This window comes from Pleurodeles waltl, chromosome 7, assembly GCF_031143425.1.
Source record: "Pleurodeles waltl isolate 20211129_DDA chromosome 7, aPleWal1.hap1.20221129, whole genome shotgun sequence".
In the NCBI taxonomy this organism is placed as follows: domain Eukaryota; kingdom Metazoa; phylum Chordata; class Amphibia; order Caudata; family Salamandridae; genus Pleurodeles; species Pleurodeles waltl.
In genome coordinates, this window is record NC_090446.1 from 666,324,054 (window position 1) to 666,339,125 (window position 15,072).

Sequence of the window (15,072 nt, forward strand, 5' to 3'; positions counted from 1 at the left end):
GAATAGCATTGGAGAGCCTACTAACGTACGGACTCCAGTTGTTCAGATCCGCTTTAAACATGTCTGAGGGGATCCCATCCGACCCTGGGGCCTTCCCTGCTTTTTGGGCAGTGATGGCCAACACAGTTTCTTTTAGTGTGAAGGGAGGCAAATGAGTCACAGGCGAGTGAGATGCTGTCATCTCTCCAGGACTTGGTGTATCTCAATCCAGTGAGGAGCCATACAGTTCCTTGAAATGGGAGAGCCAGACATCAGGGGTAATATGAGACTCTGGATTGGATGCTCGATTCTGATCACTACGAGAAACCAAAAGCCAGAATCGTTTGGAGTTGTGGGCCTTAGCTGCCTCAGCTAGTTCGCTCCAAAGCCCCTCTTCATACTCAAATTTGCTCATTTTGCATGTTAATACGTAATAGCGCCTTGCGTTGGTAATTCCTAATCTATCCTTTGTCCTTAACACCTTTATCAGGATGTTTTTATCCTCTCTGCACCTTTTGTTAAACCATTTACTGCTAAGTTGGACACAAGAGTTGGTCGGTGGCCTAACACATTTGGAGAACAATTCTTTCAAGATTGCGAAAAGGTCCAAATGGAGAGACGTGACTTCAAGTGGGGCAAATGTGAAGTGGTCATCAAATAACTGGTGGGTAGAAATTAATGCATGCAGTTTATCTCGAAGCTTGTTAGATCTCTGGAAGAAGTCCCATTTTACTGTATGCCTATTGCTAGACAACTTCATGCCACCAGAAGGAGCGGAAGAAGGTGCAGCTCCTGCTAAAAGAGTTCTCTCATACGTGATCTGAAGAGGGGCATGATCACTAGTAAATGGGTTACCCACTTCCACGTCTATTATGTGATGCCAAACTCTTAAATCAAGGAGAATATAGTCCAGTGTGCTACTGTATAAGCCCCTAAAAAAAGTTGGTCTGGCGGGGGTGTCTGCTGGAAAGCGACCGTTGCCAAGATGGAGACCATGGAGTATCATGAGATCTATTATCTGTGTGGCCCTAATGCAAGCTTTAGATGAAGTTGGCTGTATAGGATAAGGGGGCATATTCCATATGTCGTCTTCAAACTGCATGCCCTCTATGAGGTCTGCGTTGGGTTCAAGTTGGCCATTGAAGTCCCCCGTTATTATGATGTAATATTTTAAACGGAGGTCCGGGATTAAGGTGTTCAAGAGCTCGATGGTAGCTGAATGATGGTTGGAAGGACCTGGTCTACTATAGGTGTTTATACATAGGACAGGGGAGCCTGAGTTTGGTTGAATGGCTATGGCCAAGATGTCGGGGGAATCTACATATATCTCCTTGATTCCTCCCACCTCTGTCATTTTTACCCAAGTACATAAGCCCCCTGCTGCCCTACCTGCTAGAGATGGCTTAGCTGGTTTAAAGAAGGAGCAAAACCCCTGTCTATACGTACAATGTGTCGCCCAGGTTTCCTGAAACATACAGATATTGAAATTCTCGACATATGCCCCCCATTTAGTGTCAGCAAGTTTACTATTGATAGCAGCCACGTTCCAGGACAAGACGTTTGCTATCGCTTGGGCAGTGGATCAGTTTGGATTGCAAAGAGTATTGTCTAAGGCATGGCTATTAGAATGCTCCACAGAAGGTAGATTTGTGGGATTATTAATAATAACAGATTGTAGTTTCCGTGGCGATATAACACCTGGACTAGATGGATTAGGTGAAAAGCCTGTAGCCAGTAGACCAGGGCTAGTATTGGAAGTGCAGGATTTGGAAAAACATAGTCAATCAATGTCTGAAGTGGCCCCCTGGGAATCAAGTTCACATGCTGTTTGGCCACTGGGAGCAGGACCCATGCCAATCATGAAGACTGGATCAGATGATGTACCATTGAGAACCTGGTGGCCTGATGGCGTAATATCTTGATAGCCTGTGGTACTACTCAAAGCCAAATTGTCTGTTCTGGAGGAAGGATTCAGCCACGTGTTACCAGCAGAAGGGCAGCTATCGCTGAGAAAAATTGCAGAAATCTTCCTCTTTTTATTGCGTGCTTCCATATCTAGAAGTCCTGTTGCCAAGTGGGCGTTTTTAAGATTAAGTTTTATAAAATCCCGGTTTCCAGGTGGCCCACTTGCTCGTTCAGCCGATAGGATGTCATCATGGATAACTGAGCCACAGCCTCTGACGTATCTCAGCCAGTGCGAGGCCTTGTTGACAAGTGAGGCTTTATCTTCCCGTACATTTGGAGGCAAAGGTGGAACGTTGCGCATATATATATATAGTTGTTATTAGTCGGACGTAGATTCCGACGGGGTGCTTTTGTAGTGTCCCATTTAAGATGTACATTGGAGAAAGGAGAAGTATTGCTTTCAGGAGGGAGCACATGCGGGCTACAGAGGCGATGCCTTTGCGTTGGGCCTGCTGTGCTTACTGGCATTGGCAGGGGCCTAGTTGCCAAAACGCCTTTTGCAAGAGGATATTTGGTTGACACAGAAATTGACTTGGACTCACAGGTGTAAAGGGGATCTTTATTTTTAAGAAGAGTAGTGATTTCAAGCAGTAAGGATTTCAGCTCGCCTACTTCACTCTTAAGGCTAAACACCAGTGCTAGCAAGTCATCTTGTTGGGGGACACTCTACGTGAACAGCAAGGTCTGGGGGATTGGTTGGGGATTTTCCAGATCTTGAGACTCCAAAGGGGAGAAGTGGTTAGAACAAGGGATTATAGAATTTGTTGGGTGGGTTTTGGATACTGCAGATTTGGAGTGGGATACAAGGGGGGTAGGAGAACTGGCGGTTTTGGAAGAGCTTGATAGACTGACACCTGGTAGGGAGAAGTAGTGAATTGTGGGTTGTGGACAGTATACGATCCTGAAGTTAAAAACGGGATAAGAGTGCCGGATTTAGTCCCCTTCCGTGGGGCTCTCTCCTTTTTGTTCAAAATCTGTTCCACCTCTTCAATCAGGTTATCAATTTCCTTGGTGACACAACTGGTGTGGGGTTACATGGTCTTGTTAATTTTAGGTATTTTGGGTTTAACAGAGACCAATACTGGGCTACCTTTCACTTGCGCTTCCCCATTAAGAAGTAGATACTTCAGTGCAATACAAGGAGTGCTTGAAATTATCTCAAGCACTGAATAACCTGGCACCGTACCTTAGGGCCCAGAGGGGGGGCCCAGCCCAGTCTCCTTCAGTCTCTGAGGGGCACGGATGGGCCTGCCCTTGGCCCGGGCTTCGCCCGAGCACGGCCCGCGCGTGTCCCGCACAGCAATGATGCACGGTGCGCTTAATAGCGCCCGCGATTCCTTGTCAATACCCCCCAGGTGAGGGGCAGCAGCGAGGGAGCCTGGCACTTGTTGTCCCACCAGGCTGATGTCAGAAAGCAGGAGCGATGGTGCACAGTGTGCTTAATAGCGCCCGCGATTCCTTGTCAATAGCCCCCAGGTGAGGGGCAGCAGCGAGGGAGCCTGGGACTTGTTGTCCCACCAGGCTGATGTCAGAAAGCAGGAGCGATGGTGCGCGGTGCGCTTAATAGCGCACGCGATTCCTTGTCAATAGCCCCCAGGTGAGGGGCAGCAGCAAGGGAGCCTGAGACTTGTTGTCCCACCAGGCTGATGTCAGAAATTTTGTGAAATCACACAAGTAAGATCCAAAACTATTTAATAAGGGTGTAGTTTGTTCGCCTGGGCATGCACCAATATTTCTTTTTACTTTAATTTGATTTTCGAAATTGATAGTGGTGGGTGGCCTGTAGTTTCAGTCTGGGCCTAGCTATTTATTTTGCATTTCATTGATTTTTCACCTTTTGTAAAGGAAAATTGTTTCATAGCTCAGTAGTACCTCCCCTTTTCTACGTGTTTGTAAAATTGGCACTAATATTTTACTATGTGGCCTAGATTTCCAAAGGGCCATCTAGCCAGTAGGCCCAGGACTAGTAGTCAGCAGTGCATGAAATAAATATTTCAGTGGTATATATTTATTTAAAACTTGATTAAGGGCAGGGATGGCTTTCGTATAATTGAAAATGTTGGCTGTCGTTTGCATTTCATGTTTGTTTTGCAAAAAGTGTATATGTTCTTGGGTAATAATTGTTGGTCACTTTTCTTCAGTATTACCACCACCACCATGCCTCCTTATGGCCAGTGTGTGTGTGTGTGCGTGTGCATTTGTCATTGTCCACCATTTCTCTTTGTTCTCCATGGCCAGCCCAGAGGCCATTTTCATTTTGTTTTTTAAGTTTCTATTTTTATTTTTGTGTTTTTTCTATTTTAATTTTTAATTTTAATGTTAATTTTATTTCATTTTTTATTTGTATTTTTATTTTTAATTCTTTTCTATTTTTCTAATATCTATTTTTTATAATTTTTATTTTTTTACTTTTTTATTTTAATGTTTAATTTACATTTTTTTAAAATATTTTTTTATTTTAATTTCTACATTTTAGTTTTTTCAAATATTTTTATATATATTTTTATTTATTTATTTTTATTCTGCATGTTGCCTTGACCTATTCATCCACATCCATCCATCCATCAAAGACCCACAGCTGTACTACAGCATTTAATTTCTTTAGATATAATTCCATTTCCTCCAGAACACTCTGGCTGCAGAGCACTGCAGCCAAATCAACAGCATAATTTATTTTGTTAATGAGTATTCCATTTCCCTTAGACCACCGGCTGCCATAGGTTATTTAAAAGATTATACCATTTACACATGAACCTTTCTCTGACTACCCCTGGTGTCTCCTTTAAAATAGATGTAGATAAGGTCAAGCGCTAGATCTGCCTGTTGTGCTGTCTGATTTGAAATTTAACTTTTTATGGGGTGGTCTGCCTTTACAAAGTTTGATTAAATTGGTATTTATTACATAAGTAAGCAACCACACTAAGATTGCATTTGTCTGTACAATTTCAACCTGCAACAATGCCATGTTTCACTAACTACATGTTTTTCTTGCTTGTTTATTTTTAGGTGCACAAGAGAAGAGACCCCACATCACCCACAGTACTACCAAAGAGAAGGACGTACAGTTACTTTGGGACTCCAAACTCTTTCACTTGTGCATCTTTATGCCACTGTCAACCTAGAGCTTAGGATGGCCCCAAAGAAAGTTGCTCCCAAGAAAGTGGCCAGTGAAAAGAAAAAGCAGCTTTCTGCAAGTGACATGCCAACTAGAACCTTTTTCAGGAGATGTGTGCCTGTCACATTGCCCTCCGGGGAGAATCATGGGAGCAGCACTCCCTCATCAACAGCACCACCCCAACCGAAGCCCAAGACCATGTCTGTCAGTGCAGCCACTGCAATCATGGCACTACCAATAAGCAGTGATGTTGAATTGGATTTCTCCATTTCACAAAGTAGTACCCAATCATTTCAGGAAACAGAGCAAAGTGGACAGCAGTAACAGTTCTTCCTGAAGTTGGAGCAGAACAGGAGGTCAAGCTTTCTGTCGAGCAAGAACCTCCTCTTTTGGAATCAATGGCTCCAACATCTCCAGGAAAAAAAGGAAGGGTACTACTTTACCAACTTCTTCAAGCACCACTTCTGATGACGATGATAGGGACATGGAGTGGACCCCCCGCCAATTCCAGGAGACGCCAGGAAAGACAAGGAAAAAGAAAAGTTCCAGAAAGCCTTAGAATCATGGAAGAGGATGATGATAAGGAGGATGATGACAAAGAGGCAGGCATTTTGGAGCTGGCCCAGCCACAGAGGAGTCTGACATTGTCTGACCTGCTCCGATGGAATGTGTCACAGGCAGCACCGTCAGCTCCCATATTTGTAAGGCCCCAGCCTCAGTGGAACTATGCACTGCAGAGAGGCAATCAACACACCCACCTACCTCCAGTTCTTCTTCAGGCATTGGCAGTCACCCAATAAGAAAGTACTCCTCCCCAGTTTGGGACTTTTTACGATTAACCAAAAGAAGGAGAACATTGTGATATGCTCCATTTGTCATGCAAGTATTTGTCAAGGTAAGTCTGGTTCACATCACTGTACTGGAGGCCAGATGTCCCATAGGAAAAACATCATGCAATCCAGTGGCAGGAGCACCTTAAAAGAATGGCTAAACATGGTTGCAGTGATGAAGATGAGGAGAGCTGGGAAACATCAGCCACAAATGGTCACATCACGGTGGAAGGTGAGGAAGAAGAGGGTGACATCATCCTCAGGCAAAGCAGCCCATTCTGCAGTAGTCCGCTAGCATCACCCACTTGAGCGACCTCTCAATGGCATAAGAAGACTCAGAGTGAGACACCATGGAATATAACTGCCTCACGATACACAGTGAGTCTACCATCACCTACTACTTCTCCAAAGTCGCCTGCATCAGTGGCCCCAAAAAAGAAGAAAATCCAGGCTATTACAGGCATGTTTAGGCAGTAGGGAACTTACAACCACTCCATGGCATGTTTGTACAATGGGAAGATGGCAAAAATTTTAGCCCTGGACCTCCTCCCTTTTTCTTTTGTAGAAGGAGTAGGATTCTTAGGGTTTGTGGCAGCCATCTTCCTGAAATGTAAGGTTCCAAGTCAAACCTATTTTGCCAGAGTTGCTGTTCCAGTGCTGCATCAGGATGTGCTGCAGCTGGTTAGACAAGTTTTGCAGCAAAGTGTTGTCCACGCTATCCACCTGATGACAGACATCTGAACCTGTTGTCAGGCGACTGATTAGACGTGCATCACTGCACACTGGGTCACTTTTGTGAGGGTAAAACAATAGCTGTCCACAAGCCTCAGCCCTGAAGAAAGTTTTAAGAGTGTTCGGCGGCATGCAGCAGTAGCCATGTTCACCATGGAGAAATCACATGCAGCTGTAAACATCGTGGATGAATTTAATAGCAAGGTGTTTGAATGGCTATGACCCAGAGGTCTTCAAATTGGATTTGTTGCAAAGTACAATGGCAGTAACATAGTCAAGGCCATGGCAGATGTGGTAGACAGTGGCTATTTCAGGGTCCTGTGTTTGGTGCACTTCATCAACCTGGTTGTGCAAGACTTTCTCAACATTGAAGAAATAGCAACATACTGGCCACCTGCAGATGCATCTGCACTCAAGTCAGGTATTCCTGCAAAGCCCATAAACAGTTGTGGATTATTCAGCGTAATAACAGAATACCAGTTAAAGACCTGATACAGAAGGTGCCAACATGCTGGAACTCAACCTATTACATGATACAATGTCTGTTTTAGCAGTACAAACAGATCAATGACTATGTTGTTCAAAGAGGAGGAGATGAAATTGAGAAAGCTATCACCATGGATGCAGACAAATGAGGTCTAGTCAAATGCCTCACACAGATGCTGCTCTCTTTTGACCTTTTCATGTGGGAAGTTAGCAAGGTTGACAGTTCAATGGGCCAAGCTATCCTGTCATTGCATCTGCTATAGGAGCAGTTAAAAAGGTGTCTGAAAGGTTTGCATTTGGGGGTGCGAATGAAATCCCAGAAGCTCATGCTGTGGTTGGGAGCCTAAGCTATCATTTGACTTGTAATGCAAGGATGCAAAATGACATTATCTCATCCAAAAAGTACATCTGTGCCACCCTACTTGATTCACACTACAAAGAAATTCTTCCCACTTCCATTCCTTTTTCCATTCAGTGGATGTTCCAGGAGTATCTGGATGACCCGAAAGAGGTGTGTGTAGCTCAAAACCCATTGGTGTATTGGTATGGGAAGTTGCACCAATGGCCAAAGCTGAGCAGGTTGACAATAATGTTTCTAGCTTGTCCTGTAGCCAGCATGTCTGCTGAATGTGTGCTCAGTGCAGGTGGTGCAGTTGTTATAGTGAAAAGGACCAGTCTCTCACCTCAAAACCTGTAGAGATTCACCATGATCACAATTAACCAGCATTTTATACCACCCGATTACACCATTCCCAAAACATAACAGGAGAAGGAAGAGGATGTTTGGTTAGGATCAAGTGTGTTAGTTAACCAACTTCTGGGTGAACCACCACAGTTTGAGGATGAACTCTACTTCCCAGACTGAGTGTGCCACTCCCACCATAGATCTGGATAATCATTTTTCGCTGAACTTCTTTTTTTTCATTCTTTCTTTGCAACAAAAAATTCTAGTGCAACATTATGTTTGTGTCAGATTTATGCTGCCCTACAATTTTACAGTTATATAAAAGCCCCGATTGAAGTTAGACTCAAGTACAGCGAAGAAGTCCCCACATACCCTTAAGGACATTGGAGATGATGCCTTCCTCTCTCACAAACCATTGCCTATCTTATTGTTTTACATCACCTAACATAGCTGCCCTAGAAGATCATAGATTAAAAGACTGTCAGTGCCAATGCTAAATTCCAATGTGTTGATATCATCAAAGAGGAGATTTTTTGTTTAACCACCGTGCTTGGATTGGAAGAGGTAACTACTAAGTAACTATTGCACCAATGAGTGGTGATATATTGAGTGAGTGTGAATTTGTGACTGATGACTGATGTATATGGTGGCTGACAGCGAGTGAGGGAGTGCAGCAAATTTGTAAACTTGTTTCAGATTATTTTTAATGTTTGGGATCTGATGGGTGATAATTTTTTCCTTGAAGTGATTGGCCTTTCAAACTTAGGGAAATTTATCTGCAGGTTCCTCTCCTTTTTTCTGGTTCCTCAGAACTGACCAGTCACTTTAGTTACCAAACGCAAATCTACACAAAATACGCCAGTTCTGTTTCTCTATTTGTTCCCCAACAGCAGCGCACTTCACAGGTCTACCATGTTCAGTTTGGGACTGGGATGGAGTTACTAAGAATCTGGAGGAAGAGGATGGAAGGACTCAGGACGTGACCATCTCAACAGCTAGAAGGAGGAAGTTGTTGACTTAAAAAAAAACATGATGATGATGAAGTCTCAGCTCTGTGAACTGGAGAGCGGTGCGTTGATTTAGAAATGCTGCTGAGTATGTGTTAGCTGCATTGCTGGCTCATACTTGAAACTCCTCTTATGTTCTTGCTCTGCCTCTGCATCTTCAATCCTGAGTCCTCATGGAGCTTACCTTGCTTCCTTTTGTCCTGTTTACCTACCTGAGAGGTTCAGACAGGCACCCTGGAGTGACGGACATTCCAAGAAGTATGAAGCCACACCGCCCAATTTGACAACACAGTATAATTTTTCTTTTAGCAATCATAATTTTTTGATCTGGGTGGGTTAAATTAAATCTTCCCTAATTTGTATATTTCAAAACTAGAAGACATATTACTTAGGATATACTATCTGGGCCTCTCTGGGGCAGAAGGACTGTTGGCAAGGCATTTAACTTAACTGTGTCATACTTATCCATCCGTTTCCTTCCACAACAGATTGACGATGGTGTGCTGCCTAGCACCCCAATGAATATTGCTGTGGTTTCTTTTGTTTAGTGTTTGTCTTTGACACACCTTTCCCTAAACCTGATCGCCTTCATTCATTGAGCCCCTAACACTCCTCCCCCGCGCTGTGTGATTTATTGAGTTATGACTTAATTTTACACCATCATACACTTGGTGAGGCAGATGTTGTGAAAGCAGAACCCACTCACTGCATGACCTTCTAACCTTCTGTTACCTGTACATTATTCCACACTGGCCCCATCAACTTCATCATTGATGCCTTGTGTGTGTGTGTTCCATAAACGCTCAACCTGGTCCAACCACTCAAGTCTGAGCCCACTTCTTCTGACTCCATTATCATTTAATTTCCTGAGTTTAGCTTCATATCTCCCCACCATTGCTGAGAAGAAATTGATATTGCTAGATTTGATTATCATATGCGGTCCTGGCGTGGGGAGGCAGCAGTAGTGGAACTGGGCTGGGCTGATGCCAGCTGCTGGCTGTGATGTTGGTGCAGCTGGGAGGCTGGAGGCATTGGCGGCTGGTTGGAGGAGCTAGAGCCAGTGGCCATGACTGCTGCCTCTGCCCCATCTTCATCCTCCCCCTCCTGGAGGGCTGCCAGTCACTGATATTCATTGTGTATGCCCTCCAGCTTGTGCTGTCGGAGCCCGGCTGCTTTCTCCTGGCTAGTTGGATGATGGTGTCCAGCAGGAGTAGCCATTGCAGGAAAGAAAAAGGAAAATGAGAAATTATAAACAATGCTCAGTGCACACATTTCTTTAAAAAGTAGAATGGCAGAGTAGCAGTAAATTGCTGTTCCCTTAGGAGCACTGGAATTTGATGTGGCTGATTTAGGACGAGTCACACGGCCATTACTCACGCATGCATCACTGTAGTTGACGAATGTCAAAAGGCTAACATTTTAACTGGCATGAATCCATTATGGAAGCCATGAAATATTAAATTACACAATAATGTGATGCATGCCAAAAGGGATTTTTACATTCTTTTGGGGTGACTGGGACCGAACTTTGGAAAGAATAATGGACTGAAGTACTAGTAGTTGACAGAGTGGGCACTGGGGTGGAAAGGAAACACACCTTTTAAAGTTTGTAATGCATTGATAGCTTTGCAAATGCTACATTAACTGAAGCAGATGCATACATTGCACAGAAAACACTATTGTAAACTGCCACACTGCAGTTAAAGTTAAGTCATAGTAACATTGGTGACTAAAGGGAGGGAGGTATGATGACGGGAGGGAGGATACATATCTGCCTTGCTTCAACTACAGTGAGTTAAGGGAGACGATAGAAAATTAAAATAACCCCACTTTGAACGTAAGCTTTGATAACCATGCAAACCAAGCGAATGAGATGAACAGCAGGCATGTCCCTCTCCACAAGAGCGCCTTTATTTCTTGATCCAAGCTATTACACATTTATCTTTTCATTAATCTATTCTATTCACCCTGCTTTGATACCCACCATTTGATTGAAGCTTACACTCTCTTATCTAATCTTTCACTAATCCAACCCAGCCATCCATATTTATCCACCTGTACATCCATAGACTCACCTCTTCAGTATCCACCCTTTCAAACCCCTGCTTCCACCTGTTCATCCATTTACCCACTTTTGTTACATCCACCCATTCTGCACATGAGCATCGGCTTTTATCCATCCACCCTTCACCCACTGAGGCATTCTTTCACCACTTTCATCCATCTTTTCACCCACCCATGCATCTCTTATCACTCGACTACACATCTTTTCCTTTCATCCACGTATCCTTTCACTTGTATACCATTTCACTCATTCTTTGTTTTAGCTGTTCACCCTTTGTTTCCTTTTCCATCAAGCCATCATGTGTAGTGTCCATTCATTATGAGCTTTTGTTGGCTGATTTGCAGAGAGAAGAGGCCATTAAGAACTCAATCCCCACTGCAGTTGCAAAACCAGGGACTTCACAAGCAACGACCCTGCACTGAGTATATTACTGATTGTCAATGATCAAGAGCAATATGACTTACCAGTGCCCATTCCTGCTGCCGTCAGTTCTCCCCGTCTGACCGCTGCCACATCCAGCACTCTGGTGCTGCCTCTGGCCCGGGCACTGGTGGTCGTTGCAGCTGAAAAAACCTTACACAATTTAGTTCCAACAAAATAAATACAACCACAATAGATTATTACAGTTCTATCTTCTTCTATCATTCACTTTAGGAATGTTGTTGGTTGTTAGAAAAGCAGGGTATACAAATCAACTGCAAACATTTCAAAATGGAGGGTCAGAGCTAAGTCACTGAAGCACAATAAAGGGGTAAATTACTTTGATCAATCCAGGAGACCCTATGGCGAGGTCTTGGTTAGCAAATACAATGGGCATGAGCAAGGAAAAAAAATCTTTAACAAACATGCAGAAATGCTGACTTGGACATGCAATCTTGTTGGTAGAGTACCTGTCCTAAAAATCTGTTCTCTTGGTATTAAGTACCAGTCCACAAGATATATAAGGGAAGAAGGAAAAGCTAAGCTTAGTAACAGAGCAGACGAAAGCTAGTACAGACAGGAGGAAGTCAGGTACAGAAGAAGCATGCAAAATAGATAAGTGCAGGAATAACATGAATTTAACAAAGCTTAGATAGAACAACACTACATAAAAGGTAGACAGAAAAATTATTTGAAATCAGGAGAGGTGAAATAGAGTTTGGGAAACAAAAATATTATAACAGGAAGACTTACTTGGGCCTCCAGATCCACCTGCATCCGCACTGGTGGTGGCACTGCTGGCACCCTCGTCTTCACCTGGACCAACTGACGATGTTGCCCTGGGTGCTGTGGTCAGTAATAAAGAAGAAGATATAAAATAAGATTAGTGGTACACCTAATCTCCCAAAAATAGTTTTTAACAAGCAGGGACAAACATAGTAATGTTGTACTTTTCTAAATCAGATTGCCTAGTATGATGAACTCAAGTTGCCCTATCACTTTTACTTTCCTAATTCCTATAGCAAAGCCCTAATCTAAAATGTCCTAAATTAGGGGCCATATTCACAAACTGTTGATGCAGGGCAGCACCACAAGCCTTATGACGTTGCTGCCCTGTGTCAAAAGGAGAGGTCAGTAATGTGCCATATCTACAACAGATATGGCACATTCCTGTCCTTTCCCCTGCGTTGGCACACAATGGGCTGCCATGGGCCAATGCAGACACCCCTGTACCATGCTGCAAAGGTGTCTGTGTTGAGGGGATGATTGTTTTTGTGCAAGAAGGGACACCTTCCCGCAGAGAAACAATCACAAGAGGAGTTTTCCTTTTTCCATGTGTGCTTCTGATTCCAGCACAGATAGAAAAAGCAAAAAATTAGGAGAAATACAAGTTTTTCTCCTCGTTGCATCTCCATTACATCTCCCCTGGGGAGGCATAGGCTTCTAACATATTCCAAAACCTTGCAAATCTGGGAATGTGTCTAATGCCATGGGTGTTACTTGGGAACACAGTTGTAACATCAATGGCATGCCTCCCTTTAGCAGGGTAAGTCAACTCAGCGACTTGTGCTGCATTAACTCAGTCCACATTTACAAGGCCTTGAAGAGCCACAAAGGGTGGCTTTACGTGACCTTGTGAATATGGCCCTGCGGTGTGTGCCGTTGTACTGTCACTAAACGTGTATAATGGAGATGCAATGCGCCTTGTTAATAAATATGGCCCTACATTTACAACTACATACCACTAACAATGCATTCATATTCCAACAAATAATCTTTGCTTCTCAACCACCTTTGATGGCGTGACTCAGCCTCCATTTTTTTTCAATGCTTAGGTACATACATATTATTATGATATCATACTACACATCACCGGGAGATTGCAATTGGGAAGGACTGCATAAGCTACATAAAGCTACATAAAGAAAGGTACAGTGAAGGAAATGCTAACTCACTGATATTACTTATCACTACCACCACTATCTTATTCTTGGTGACAGGAGGATTTTCTGTCTGCATGGCTTCTTAAATGATCAGCCGAAAAGCGTGCCCACAAGGACAATTAGGAAGCACCACCGCTGACTCACCTTGCTGGCTCAAACTGGATCATATAATAAATGAACATAACATTAACTTACCTTCCAGAGTCAGCATTGGTATTAGAAAAAAATAGCATTGCCAAATACCACACACAACAATAATTAAATATTACTCACCAAGCCCCAACACCTCGATGCCCAGCAGGTTGAGCAGGTCCTGTTCACAGTCAAATATGTCTGCCCAATGGTGCATCAGCTGCTGCTGGGTGCACTGGCTCCCAGTCTGCCAACGAACCAACCGACCCACCCCCCCACTACAGCAGTCGATGCTCCCAAAGGGTGTAACCACTTCTAAGCCTGCTGTCATCATGAAGGGGAGATGGGGCTTCATTTAAAAAACTAGTGGTGCCACCTCCTCCTCACTAAAGATGGTCCAAGGCTGCCCCCCTCAATGACACCACCGCCCACAAGTTTGGCGGTTGCTGCTCATACAGCTACCCTGCTCTGCCATGTTGCTGGGTGGGGTGTCGTGGAGAAGAGAAGAAAAACAAGAGGACAAGGAACGAAGGAAGACAATGAGGGAAAAAGAAACAAAAATGCAAAAAGTCTCAAAAAATATGAAAAAAAATGTAAAAATACAGATTCAGAAAAGAGACCGTAATGAAATAAACAAAAAAGATGGGTAGATTAGTTAGGAAGTTGGAGAATTACAAAGATGAATAGGGATGAAAAAAACAGGAACAGCACCATAAATAGAGTGAAAAAGGCGATGGCCGTGCCCTTGCGAACCACGTGGTGCTGTGTGAGTGCACTTTTTAATTTACATGCTTTGCATTGCTTTTGACATCAAACGCAATGCAAACGGGTGCCACAGAGAACTTCGCCTACTCACAGAGCTCTGTGTAGCGCAGAGGAGGTTTTTTTTACAACTTCGCAGAGTTCTGCCTAGTGTGACTCCGCACACTCTGACCAGGCCTAATGAATATGAGGCTTTTGTCTATACTTATCCAGATTACTAGGCCAGACAGCCAGGGCAGCTACATTCAGCTCATCTTCAGAGACTGAAGTGGATTCTGTGAGCTCTCTGACATGGTCAGGGCCCACTTGGGATCCGATCTAAAAACTTGCCACAGCAGCAGGATCTGCAGGTGCACTAGGGGAGATCTTTTTGGGAGAGGCAAGGACTCCAGTTTGGTGCCAATTGGCTTTCCAATAAAAGCAGCAAGCCTTGTAGGGTCCCAGTTCTTACCCTGGTACCTATCCCTGGCCTGTGTCTTGTCTCAGGCCCAACCTCCTGTCAGGTTTTGGGAGCCTTTAGAAGACTCTTTGTTTTCATCCTTACACTGGTCACCATCTTTCCCTTGGAGGTCTTAGCAAGTCCTTTCTTTTGGTCACCCCCACCAAGAATTGTCTTAGATACCCTAGTCTTGACTCAGTGGTCTGCCTTCTTTCCCAATTCTTGAGATGAAATTGGACCTAGGTCTACCAGAAACTGATGCAATTTTTCAGAACACAGTTACTTAACAGATGCTCTTTCATAACAAGATTATAAAGTCTACCATTGTCTTGCACCTGGTTCTCTTTCAACCAGCCACCCAGTGTTTTGACTGAGAAGTCAACAAAATCTACCCAGGATTGACTTGAGGTTTCCCTAGTCTCCCTGAACCTGATCCTGTATTCCTCAGTGGTAAGCCCTAAATCAGGGTATCCTCTATGCAGTCATAGTACTCGGGATCTGCTCCACTCTGT